Below are 14,069 nucleotides of genomic sequence, written 5' to 3'. Positions count from 1 at the left end.
TGATACATCCTCTTATGAAGGATGACTATTCCAAAGATATCATGTCCTTCTTTGGATTAGAGAGAGGACGTCTTCCCCACTTTATGCATGGTCACCATATTGATGTTCTTGCGATTATTCACCTTTTTACTGGCCAACGTAAGAGTGACCATGGTTTCATGAAGTGTAGGAAGAGAGCCTTTCTATTTTATGTGATTTCTCAATTCCTTCTGCACTCTGGTGCTTGTGGTGCTTCCCCTGTACTAGTAGAGGTCGTTAAGCAAATCCAACGGGGTGGTGAAATTGTTTCTACTGTCTTGGTGGAAACAATGAGAGGGTTGGATATCTTGAGTGGGAGTCATACTCCTCGTAGTGGAGATTTTGCTGCTAGCCCATACCTGCTGCAGGTACTTTCTTTGTAAATTCTCTTCCTTTCTTTTCTTTGCCGTGCATTTGGATTTACCCTTATAATCATTTGTATGGCAAGTTTGGCTTCGTGAGAGATTACAGTTTGTGAAACTAGTGAGAGGAGAATTTAAGATCAAGCACTATCGTCTCTATTCGATGGTAGTAAAGTACCATCGATGGGACTTTTGGGAGCATGCTTTATCCCACATTTCTTCTAATGATATTTGCTGGCAGTGCTCATGGTGGGATGTTAGTGCACCGGCATTGAATTCTTATAGAAGTAACTATGTGTGTTTGATGGGGCTTGGTCATACTTCTTTCTACATACCTAATCGATTGCATCGACAGTATAGACTGACTCAAGATGTACCTGAGGACTTGGTGAATTTTTATCCACCGGAATAGATGGACAAGGAACTGGTGGGAAGCATTGCAAGTTTATGATGATCAAAGTTAATACTAAATATCGTAAGAGCTATTGATGATGAAGGAATGACTGCTGAATACGAGGATTGGGTGAAAATTCAAGGAAATAAGAGAGATAACACTATAAGGAGGAGGTTGAAATGGGAGCAGAAGGAGACTTCAAGCGTTCCAGGGACGTAGAAGAAGATGATGGTGAAGACACAGATGATTCGATTGTTCTGAAGGTAAGGATTGCAAAGTTGTAGAAGAAGGCGGAGGATTTGATCTATTAGAATGTTTAATTGCTAAGAATAGTGCCTCACTTTGTTTGTTTTGTATTGGTACCTTCTTTTTTTTAACATTGATGCGGCTCAAACTTTGAACTTGTGATTGAACCTTAACCTGGTTTCAATTATCTTTTTTTTTATTTTTTATTTTTTGTGATGTGACCCATCCTGATGTTATTTCACCAAGATGCCTATGCACCCTTAAGTTTTTTAAGGGATTAGGTCGAATGTAGTTCCATTATTTAGGAAGCTTTAGACATAGTACTTCTTGAGTTGATCCATGTTTGTTAAGTAAGGGAGCTCAATTCCATCTAGATCCACTACTTATACTGCTTGGTCAGGTAGTATCTCCTTGATCATGTATAGGCCACTCCAATTGGGCCTGAATTTGCCTCGTTGTTCGTGTATGGGGGCTCGTTGCTCCTTAAGTACTAGATATCACCAACCGATAGTTGGCATGGTACTACCTTCCTGTTGAATGTTTATATCATCCTTTATTGATATTTCTTTATGTTATCGATGGCACGCATTCTTTTTTCGTCAATGAGGTTTAGCTCTTGGAATCTTGTCAAGATTCATTCCGCTTCTGGAATTTTGCTATCCATCATGACCCGAAGATAGGGTATCTCCAATTCGACTGGAAGGACTACTTCCATTCCATAGACTAGTGAGTAAGATGTTGCCTCAGTCAAGTTCGGATGGATGTTTTGAATGCCCAAAGTGCACGGGGCAACTTGTTGGCCCAATCATTGTGTTTGTCGGCCATTTTCTGTATTATTCTCTTGATATTCTTGTTGGCGGCTTCTACTGCACCATTAGTTTGAGGTCTGTACGAGGGTGATGTGTGCCTTTGAGTGTTCATCTTGTCACATAGTTTCCTCACTTCTCCTCTAAAGTGTGACTCTTGATCTGATATGAGCTCGTGAGGGACTCCATACCGACACATGATGTTATGGCTTATGAATTTAGCCACCTTGGCTACCATTAGCTTGGCATAGGATAGGGCTTCCACCCACTTGGTGAAGTAGTCGATGGCTTCTAGAATGTACTCATGACCATTGGAAGACTTAGGGACCACTTGGCCGTTGACATCGATACCCCAAGTGGCGCCAGGGAGAACTTAGAGTGTGCAACTCTGATGGTGGTGTATGTAAGATATTGCCGAATGTCTAGCACTTGTGACACCTCCTCCTGTATTGTACATAGTCGATTTCCATGGCGTTCTAGTAATACCCTAGTCTAAGGATCTTTTTGGCCATCATCCTTGCATTCATGTGAGGCGGCCCACATATGTCTGGGTGGATTTGATCCATGACTAGTTTTGACTGTTCTTCATCAACACATAATAGTTGTAATTTGTCCTACAACCTCTTGTATAGAATATCTTCCAATAGAATGAATTATGTAGCGTATCTCCTCAAGAAATATTTTTCCTTGGTCATAGCATCCTTAGGGTATCGTCCTTCCTTGATGAAATCTACTATTGTAGACACTGAATTTTGTCACCCTCCGGTGATGATGACAACAGGACACAGACAGACATCGGTAGCTCTCTCAAGAAGGACTCTTGTCCCTACATCTAAACCAAATCTCCCTAACATCCCTAAAATGACATATAAGACCTTTTTACCAAATGCTGAAGGAGGTACTGCTCACCTTCCCCAACAACGACGGTCCCGCTAGAAGCCCTGAAAAGAAAGCCCACAGGCCCAGACAAAACCCCAATACTGGAGGAGCCCATTTAAGGCCCAAAATAGAAAAAATTGTCACTGCGCCCTCACGGCGCCGTGGACATTTCCACGGCACCGTGGGGACCCACCACGACACCACTGTACTTTTTCCACAGCGCCGCGAAGGGGTGTGACATCAGCCTGCTGACGTCACCCACGACTCCGTGGAAAAGTCCCCCGCGGCACCATGGACATCTCCATGGCGCCATGGAGGACTTTTCTGGCCCTATAAATTGGAGGGTCCCCCACCCCCCAAAGGCAAGGGGGTTTTCGGGTAGGAGACCCTCTAGAGGCGATTTTTCACCCTCTTTTCTTTTCTTCCACCCCGATTTCTCGCCGTAAGTGTGTGTCTAAGTGGGGTTTCCATGCGAGGGTAGATCCTTCGATTACCCTCCTAAACAAAGGCGATCCCATTCCCTACATGCTTGTTATCCCGTTAGTGTACGGATAACAACTGAAACCCTTTTAGTACAGCCGTTATTCTGTCAGATTATCCATAAACAAGCCATCCATGAGAGTTGTCACCTTGTCCAAGGAGTATCGTTGCTCTGTTTGTCCGTCTCCCCTGAGCTAAGGGAATACATTTCTACAGGTAGAATTACTGTATTTTTATCAAATCAATGTAGTCCTTTCATATTTTATCGATTTTATGTACATTTTGTGGATATAATGCAATCATAATGTAGTTCATAGTGTTTCCCCCCGTAATAAAAGAGAGAGAGTAGCTTGTCATTTTGTAGCATCTATTACAGAGAGACCGATTTTGGCGGGGCGAGGTGGGTGCCTAACACCTTCCCACACTCGTAACCTGACCCCTTACCTAGAACCTCTGGTCGGACCATACGGAGTCACATAGCCCGATTCCGTTCACAACGGATAGGGCTACACTTAATGGGTCCTAGGTCCCAACCCTAGGTGACAACTTCACATCATTTTAATATATTTTGATGCATGATCCCAATCCCCCGATGTCATTTTACTAAATAATTATACTATTCATATTAATATTTCATCGCGAATAAGGCTACAAAAACCCTGTCATGGCGAGGACCACGGTACTTACAACTATGCTTGCATATCATGGTCTTCCATCAACCATCAAGGCATGGATATGATTGACATGTGCTAGTTGATGTCTTAAGTTGATTGAAAATGGATGTACTTTTGTTTTGGATTCCATTTCAACCATGGATGCTAAAGTGGCTAGTGCATCAGCAAACCGATTATTATCTCTTGGTAAGTAGAAGAAAGTAATCTCTTCAAATTTCCTAGATAGTGACTCAATATGTTCTTGATAGGGAATTAGCTTCTCATCTTTAGTTTTCCATTTCCCTTGCATTTGGCATATGACCAAGGAGGAGTCCCCATAGACTTCCAATCTCTTGAGTCCTATTGATAAGGCAGCCTCAAGACCTATGGTGCAAACTTCGTATTCATCCATGTTGTTGGTGCACTCAAAATTTTACATAAATACCCAGGGCATACGGGTTCCATCAGGGTAATCAATAGTATGCCGGCTCCACAATCCTTGTGAATGGCTGCTCTGTCAAATAGTAATTGCCAGATTGTATTGGCTTTTTCTGGTTCCAATTGTGCAATATCCTCATTAGGGAATATGTCTTTCAATGGTCTGGTTTTAAGGGTTGGGTGTGCTGATAAGTGATCAGCGATTGCTCATCTTTTGATTGACTTTTGAGTCACATGATTGACATCGAATTCTGATAATAAGAGCAACCATCATGCTAATCTTCCTTTTAAGGTAGGTTTCTCGAATAGATATTTGATTGGATACATCGTCGAGATCAGAAACACTTGGTGAGTTATCATGTAATACCTCAACCGCCTTGTGGCTCAGATCAGACTTACGCAGACTTTCTCTAGTGCTGTATATCTAGTCTCATAGCCCAAAAATATCTTGCACAAATAGTATATGGTCTTTTCTGTCTTGCTATCTTCTTGATGTTGTGCTAGTATTGCTCCGATGGCAGTGTCTGTTATGGATAGGTACAATAGTAGGGGTTTGCCAGATATCGAGGGTACCAATGCCGGTGGGTTGGTCAAGTATTCTTTTATTGTATTGAACGCGGTCTAGCATTGCTCATTCCATTCCTTTGGCTCGTTCTTCTTGAGTAACTTGAAGATTGGTTCACACACCATGGTTAACCAAGAAATGAATCGACTGATGTATTGTATTCTTTCGAGAAAACCCCTGAATTCTTTTTCAGTTTTAGGTGGTAGCATGTCTATAATCACCTTAATTTTGGTGGGGTCGACTTCAATGTCCTTGTGGCTGACTATGAACCCTAAGAGTTTTCCAGCTGTGGCTCCAAATACACAGTTCTGGGGGTTTTGCCTTAGTTTGCATGTCTTAATTCGTTCAAAGAATTTTCTTAAGGCTTCAACGTGTCCCTCATGTTCTTTTGACTTGACGATCATGTTGTCGACATAGACCTCGACCTTTTTGTGCATTAGATCATGTAAAATGGTGGTTGCCATTTTTTGATAAGTTGCCCTGGCATTCTTAAGTCCAAACGGCATTACTTTGTAACAATATGTTCCTCATTGAGTTATGAAGTATGTCTTTTGCATGTCTTCGGGTGCCATCTTGATTTGTTATACCCTGAGAACCAGTCCATAAAGGATAAAAGGGCATGCTTAGCCATATTGTCTATGAGTATGTCGATGTGAGGTATGCGAAAGTCATCTTTTGGGCTTGCTTTGTTAAGGTCCCTAAAGTCTACACACATTCAAACTCGTGCGTCTTTCTTGGGTACCAGCACAATGTTGGCCATCCATTCAAGGGTATTCCATCACTTCTAAGAATCCTGCTTCAAGTTGTTTAGTAACTTCTTCTTTGATTTTTAAGATCCATTCCAGTCTCACCCATCTCATTTTTTGCTTTACCGGTTTTATTCCAAGGTATAAAGATAGATGGTGTGTGACAATACTGGTGTCAATTCCAGGCATGTCTCGAAGGACCATGCAAACACTTCCATGCATTTTTTTAAGAGTTCAATTAGAGGTTGGACCTCTTGTTCATTAAAAGTTGAGCCGATTTTTATTTCTCTTGGCAATTCTGATGATCCTAAATTGATGATTTTAAAGCTCTTAGGGATTGGCTGAGCTCTTTTTTCTTTATTTTGTTGTATTATTTTTAGGAGAGTAGGTAGAGGATCATTGAACATTTCATCCCCATTTGTGAGCAAGAAGAGGCACATTGTAACCAGAAAAAAGTAATTCATTGAAATCAAACTCAAGGTCTACATCAGACTCGGACATGGACTCAGAAGAACTAGAAGAAGAACTGGACTCGGACTCGGACTCATACTCAAAACTGGAATTAGAAGAGCTGAAATGTAAACTAGGACTAGGACTAGAACTGTCGACGCCTTCGTAGAAGTGGTACTCTAAAAATTGGGTCCAATTTGGTATAGCTCCTTCAGCTAGGTAAATGATTGCCTATGGATTTGGATTCCAATCTTCAGGGATGTCTAACATTGCAATCACTCCTTCAAATAGGTCTTCAAGTTGGAAAGAAGTCGCTTCTTCTTGTCAGTCTTTGTTGGAGTCCACATGATCTTCTTGAAGGATCTCCAACCAGTCCATTTGATCTGTAAAGAAGATTTCAAGACCTGGCATTAGTTGTTGAGAAATTTCATCGTACCATGGTTCATTAAATCCATAATAAGGGAGGGTATCCCCTTCTTCGATGAAATATCTGTTGAGAGTTGTAGGATAAGATGTAATGGTGTTTACAGTTGCGTTCTTTGACTTCTTTACCCTCTTGTACTTTTCGGGTACCTCTTTGTATAGCTTTTTAACTAACCTTTGCTCCTCTTCTGTTTCTCTTTCTAGACCCATTTGGAGAGTCCTCTTTGGTTGGGGTATAACTTAGACCATAGTTCTCTTTGTTGTGAGAAGGTAGTATGACCTCTAACATTCCTTGGTGAGACTTTCCCAAGCCCATACCCAGAAAATACCCCATTTTCTTAAGCATGTTCAGGATTGCTACATTGTGACTGTTCAGATGGGTAAGAGGAAGCTTCTCCCTCAGGGGTTGTACCGGGTATGTGGCACACGTAGTGTCGAACTGAAAACTAGCTAGTTGAGAATCTGGTTCTTTGATAGCCTCTACATTGGCAAGCATGTTTATATTTCAGGACAAGATAGTGACGACCTCATCATTGAATATGAACTTCAGCTTCTGGTGGAGAGAGGATGGCACCGTCCCGGCTGCAAGAAGCCATGGCCTTGGTTTTCAGGGGCACTTCCAGTCATCTGCGTCCGATTGTCGTCATTGCTGGGGAGGTGACAAAATTCAGCATCTACAAGTACCATCATCATCCCATCTGTGAGATCCAAAAGGTGAAGATCAGTTGAAGGCTGTTGTTTCATGTCGTGATCATTCCCAAGAGATCATGAACTACTTTAGTTTAACTAATTGGGAACTAAAGGAGCTCATGGTCAAGGATTATCTTGACTTCCATGCTCCGATTGAGTAGTTTTTTCGTCACTCAATTGGTAGCAAAGGGTATATCATTTTTCGTGACAATGGCTTTCTCTTTTTTGTTATTTCTTAGTACCTACCTTGAACTGGTAGGTGAGATGCTACACTTGTTATCATTGATGTGGTCAAACAACTCAAATGCCAGTGTGATATTATTCCAATTATCTTGGCTTAGACCTTGTTGGATCTTGATATCATTAGCTATGATGAGCTTCGTCATGGTGACACTTTTAGTAGTCCCTATCTATTGTAGGTAATGCCTTCGACCTGGACACACTTTGTAAGCCATTGAGATACAACATCTCCTTCAAAAATAGGGGACACCGCCAAACCACCATTCACCAAATGGTGGTTTGGGAGTACCACCAAACCTCCATTTGGAGGATTGGGGGTGCTTCCTTTTCCTCACCTATCTAGAAATAGGGGTCTTTAATTCTCAGTTCAACGCACCTCAACCTCTCTTCCTCTCTTAAGAACTCTTTAAACTTTTAGAGCTCTAATCTCTCGCCGGCTTAGTCCCTTAATAGTTCTTAGGAGGAAGACATTGATTACACAACCTGGCCCCTACAGGTGCAAACAAGAAGACAAAAGGAACCGATCATACTCAAGAAACCTTGGAGAAGATCTGAATCCAGCGGAATCTCGCAGAAGTGAATAAGAGAGGAAAACACCTTCAAGATTCAAAAAACTGATTTTCTGATGCCTTCTCTCTGAGCCTTCAGGTCTAGGATCTATTTCCCCCCGATAGTCCCTTGGAAAGCCAAGAAACCCTAGAGAAAGAATAAATCCTAGAGGAATCCCGTAAAAAGCCTATGAGAGCGAGAAATCCCCAAAAATTCTCAAGATCTCACAAGAGTGTTGAATTACTCTTGGATTTTCCTAGAAGTGTCAAAAATCTCCAAAATATCCAATTGGCACCAAAAGATTAATTTTCTCTCTCCTGTCAACTTTGACCGTGAAGCCCAGAATTGTTGTAGAAGTATCGATAATATCCACATATGCCAGTTATTAACCTAAAAATTGGATTTTCTCTCTCCTCCATTATTGATCCGAGAAGTGCCGAACTGTTCTAGGATCGCCACAGAAGTGTCGTAATTCTCTAAAATTTCTCCATCAAGCCCATCTGGAGCCCCAAAATGTATTTTTATCTCTCCACCTTTTTCGATCATTATTATAGAGTTTATTATGTTGCTTAACGATATGTTGATACATTTTTACGAATTGTGCACAAATTAGGGTATTTTCCCCCCAATTCCAGGGTTGTACTTAGACCATTGCCATGTCAATATTACTGTAATGGTTTAGACTTATGTATGAAATTTTCAAATTCTTGGCACGCCATTATGATGTCGATTTTTAAAATACTTATAATTTCATACCACTATAATGTTTTTTTTTTTTTGGCTGAAAACATCCTTTGGTCATATGGAAGTGCTACCAAAACATTTCAAAATGATTTTCAAAGTATAGATGCATGCATAAAGCCTACCATGTCCCCCATCCCCTTGGCATGTCATTACACTACATGCGAAACTACATTATATATATATCATACTATTATATAAAAGCACGTTGTGGCAAATCTTTCAGTTACCTATTCTACCCTTTATTCTTATTTAAAATTTCATTCTTCAATTCTTAATCCTAATGTTATTTTTTCTTATAATTTCATAATCTTAGGTACCCTTAGCTTTTTTTTATTTTATTTTTTCTTAATTTTTAAAATTGTTTTTTATGACAGTAAATCTATCGAATCTCATTCTTACCAAAAAAAAGGGAAAATTACATTATCACCTCCTAAGGTTTATACTAAATACAGAACAACCCCCTGTGTTTCTAAATTATACACCCACACCCACACCCCCTGAATGTTTTGGTTAGTTGTTACAGTCAGCCCCAATCTGTTATATTATTCTCGTGTTGGTTATTCATGCTTTAAAATGACTAATATACCCTTATTAGTCATTGTAAGGAGTCCGAAGAATCGTCTCTCTCTTCCGACCATGCGATCCAGCAACTGTCGAGGGAAAGGGTGAAGCTCCTTTACGATAGATAAAGACCCCACTTTCAAATGCTTCTCTGTTTCGGACCTGAAGAAGGTCATGGTTGGTCTCTGTAAGAGCTGCGAGAACGAAGGGCAATGGAGGTAATTCCCTGTTTCTCACTCATTTTCCTGTTTTATGTACCTTTTTTTTACAGAATATTGTTATTCAAATAAAACCCTATTGAGAATGTCAAATTCATTGGAATGGAGTCGTTTTATGTTGCTCATCATCATCTCTCTCTGTTTTTTTTGGCAATGCAGGTACTTGGTTGTGGGTCAAGCTTGTTGCCATCTTGGGTTGATGGAGGAAAACGTCTAGCTTCAGCAGCGTTCAAGAAGGAAAGCATGTGTTGGTCTGATGACAGCTTCTCGTTTGCCAACGTTGCTGCCAGCAGTGATTTTAGCTACGGTGATCCACCGACGATGCCACCACCGTCGGAGTCCGAGTGCGTCGCACAACTCCTTGTTCATATCAAGCTCCTCCTCCGCCGCCGCACAGCGGCGCTTGCAGCCTTAGACGCAGGCCTCTACTCGGAGTCCATCAGGCTCTTCTCCAAGATAGTCGATAATCGCCGAGGAACCCCATAGGGTTTCCTTGCGTGATGCTACATGCACAGAGCTTCTGCCTACAGGGCCGCCGGCCGAATTGCAGAGTCCATTGCCGATTGCAATCGGATCCTTCCACTTGATCCAACCTGCATTCCGGCACTGAGCACACGAGCCAGCCTCCAGGCGAATATCAGATGCATTTCCGATTGCCTGCATGATCTCGAACACTTGAAGCTCCTCTACGACTCTATCTTGCGGGACCGGAAGCTTCCAGGCCCTGCTTGGAAGAGGCACAACTAATGAGAGCAGAGAAAAGAAATCCGAGAGAGAACAGAGGGAGAAGAGATGAGGGAGAGACGGCATAGATGTATAAATGAATACCTGTGCGCGGAGGAGTTGCAGATCAGCGATGGAGGTAACTTCAAATTTGGGGAAGAAGATAACCGTAAAAAGGGTTTGTCATACAGGTTTTAGTTTACAATCTTAGAAAAGGGCAAAGTTGGAATTTCTCACTAAATTTTAATAGGATAGTAAAAGAGGGCAAAGTTAGTATTTTAAATGTATTATTTAACACCGTTCACTCATCTTCCACTCAGGGGGTGTGGCTATATAACTTAAAAATACAAGGGATTGCTCTGTATTTAATACAAACCTTAAGATGCCGTCATGTAATTTTTCCAAAAAAAAAAAAATATCTAATCGTGGGACCTTCTCTTTCCCTTTCCCTCTCCAATCTCCCAATCTCCAGTCCCTCTCACGTCTTAAAGAAAACGAACCTCTCTCTCCCTCTCCTCCCTAAAGCCTCATTCCTCGATTTCCTTTGTATTCTTCCTTCTTCTTCTTCCATCTCTCCACATCAGACATCATTCTTTCTAGAGAAAATCTTCAGAAGAAGATGGGAGACAGATATTTTGTTGATTGTATTTGCATCCCTACTTCTCTTCTTCTTCTTGGAGTTGGGGACTGTTTCAGGGGATATTCCAGCAGCCACTGCCGAGGATGTGGAACTTGTCGTCGATGCTGCTCGCAGGGCCTTTTCCAGGAACAGGTATTTACGTGTCATGCGGTTACCTGAGTGGAATTACCTATTTCATTAGTTTATACTTTATGGGATTTGACTCCTCTACTTCCAAATTGTGTACTTCCGTTTTACTTCCATGATCTCTCACTGCGCCACTTGGCCTGACAGTCATCCAACGGCTGAGATTAAAAAAACTCAAAATATTTTAAAGAACATATAAGATGATTATTTGAACCACCTTGAACCCTAAATTAAACCCACCCGATCGGTTTGACTCATCAACCCAAACCCATTTCACTCAAACTAAACCCAAAATCATAAAAGAACTGTTATCCTATCAATCTCCAGTCGTCGGACCTCAAAATCTTCGGCCGAAAATCAACCGAGACCCTTGCAGCCGAGGAATTTTCTAGTAGATCCACTCGATGATCAATTGAAGATGAATTCCAAGCCTAAATGGATAGAGATCTCGCCGGCAGGCGATTCGGATAAGGAGAATCATCTGATCACTTGATGCATCTATTGTAGAGGAACTGAGTTCGATCCAGAAGAAGCTGGAACGGTTGAGATTAGAGAAGGAAAAGACAGAGAAGAAATTGAGAGAGAGGGATCTAATGTTGGGTATGCATCTGATGGAACTCCAAAGGAGAGGTGAATCACAGAAGCAGCTTGAGATAATGGTTGAAAAGCTGCTGGCACTGAAGAAATCACTCTTTCCTTCGATTTACACCGGCCACCACCCTCCATGGATTTTGCTTCGATTTACACGGACTACTTCCAAAACCCTAAAAAAGAACAAAAAAGGAAAACTGAAAGAGCACAAGGTCCTGCCTTGATATTCGAGAAACCCACACCTAACTCCAAATCCAACTCTATCTTACCAAGATTTCTTCTTTCATCACTCACAGTAGCAGTAGCAGTGGCAGTGGAACTAAAGAGATGAGCGACAGAAGTGACCACGGCACATGCTCTGTTACTCTTACACCGGCTAGCCTTTCCCTTACTACCTGAACGTGACTTGCTCTTACCCAAAGGCGACGAAGAAGCGGAGGATGAAGATGACGATGATGGAGAAAAGTTCGGTAACAGAGAAGGGATCTCAAAATTAGTCCGAGCCTTAGACCCCCTGAGTCTCCTCGCCGCTGCATCGTAAGCCCTCGCCGCCTCTTCAGCCGTATTGAACTTGCCAAGCCAGTGCTGACACCGCCCTACACGGTCACGAATCTCAGCCGACCACCGATCCCACGGCCTCTTCCTCACCCCTCCGTAACCTTCTTCACTGAATCAACCCCGACACTGCATCCTGCACTTTGGCTGCGGTGGTGGTGGTGGTGGGTTGGTTTGAGTGAGTTTGAACCGGTCGGGTAGGTTTATTTTTGGGTCTAACGTGGTTCAAGCACGATGTGATGAAGTTTTCAAAATATTTTGAATTCTTTTAATCTCAGCCGTTGGATGACTGTCAGGCCAAGTGGCGTAGTGAGAAGTCATGGAAGTAAGATGGAAGTACAAAATTTGGAAGTAGAGGAGTAGGATATGTCCTTGTGGATTTGAACTTCTTATTATAGTGTGAAATGTGACTCCTACGATTTTGAAATCAATCTACTGTAATGGGTAAAGCTGTTAACTGTAGGCCAAACTACGGTCCAGGGATAAAACCATGGTTCCCTAGGGAAACCAATTATAAACCAATTAGGGTATTGCACACCCTGGGTTAGCCCATGGTGCCCCATGGGCGTCCCATTTTAATTTTTAGGGTTTCTCATGGTTGCCCATGGGAACCCTGGTGCAACCCTGTTAAGGTTTCTCCTTCCCTCATGTGTCCCACGCAATTATAGAGCACATTAAGGATAGAGAAACAACATCTCTAATCCATCACATGGCAAGAGGGATCCATCCCATACTCGAATGCACAACGGAAATAAATCGATTCGAGTTTCTTTCGCATCCCAAAAATTTTAATAATCAATAAACTGAAGGAATTAATAAAGAACTGCTAACCTAGTGAGCCTCAAGTGTTGCTCCTCCAATGGACAGTGGTTCTTCCTCCAGTAAGCACTCCAAGCAAACAGATCTGAACCTCCAATGGTGCTACCAAGGTTCTTCAAGCCAATCCTAGATGCTATCAAATTCTTCAGCACAGATGTAGGGTTTCACAAACCCTAACTCTCAAACACAGATGAGAGAAACTAGAAGAAGAAGAGATCTCAAAGAGGGAGAGAGAGACCAAAAAGCAGAAGAGGGGGCCAGGCAAAAACGTGGAGCCCTACCCCCTCTGCGTTTTTGGTCCCCTTTATATAATGTCAGGGTTTAATTAAAAACCCTAAATGGATAAGATTTAATCCCTTTAAGAGTCTGACTCTCTCTCTCTTTGTTTGGCAGTTCTGTTTAAACTCAAAGTGCTTCTAAAAGGGAAAGAAGTAGAATCTAATAGAAAAAATACTAATTAATTACTTTATTTAATATTTATGGATAATTATAATTATCACCATATCCATTAATTAAATAAAGAACCAATTAAAATAGTAAATTCCAAATAACTTTCTATATGATAATAAATTATCATATACAACCCTCCCCCCACTAATCAGCACCATCATTATGGAATCTAGGGCATGTACACATGTACTGCCAAACCCCAATCTATAGTACATGTCCATATAAGAGCGTCCGTGCATCTGATCGGGTCCCGCAAAACTCGATAAAACACTTTGTTCAAATAATTATAAATAATCTATTATTTTATGTAAAATAGATTTTTGCAAAACCATTTTCAACACGGCACTGGATCCAGATTCCGATCCGACCATACACAGACAATTTTTATCTTGGTGTTCCCCAATTGGGTAGTGGTAACCATGTTAAGTAACTCCTTCACTCACAAAGCGTTCACGCATTCCCAGAACACCCGCTTTGACTCGCTTGAGTCTCAATCATAGATGAACCAAAGAATGCGGTCACACTTTGCAGTGACAAGGTTCTCTCAGGCAAAAGGATGTCGGTGACACATGTCTATCCCTTCCTACATCTGGCAGTAATACATGAGGGAATCGACAAAGCAGATTCTTCGCCAATACAAACATCAACATATGAGTACTCGCATTCGTACCCTGACATCACATGTCTAGGCATACCCAATGCG

The 14,069-nt window shown here is 41.7% G+C and overlaps 1 pseudogene; it reads left to right on the top strand.

Moving 5' to 3' along the window:
* Window positions 1-953: 953 nt before the first annotated feature.
* On the top strand, window positions 954-10,209 carry LOC122638909 (annotated as a pseudogene).
* Window positions 10,210-14,069: the final 3,860 nt, after the last annotated feature.

Source organism: Telopea speciosissima, chromosome 9 (assembly GCF_018873765.1).
Source record: "Telopea speciosissima isolate NSW1024214 ecotype Mountain lineage chromosome 9, Tspe_v1, whole genome shotgun sequence".
In the NCBI taxonomy this organism is placed as follows: domain Eukaryota; kingdom Viridiplantae; phylum Streptophyta; class Magnoliopsida; order Proteales; family Proteaceae; genus Telopea; species Telopea speciosissima.
The sequence above is the reverse complement of the archived record's forward strand: the minus strand, read 5'-3'. Positions and strand labels throughout refer to the sequence as shown.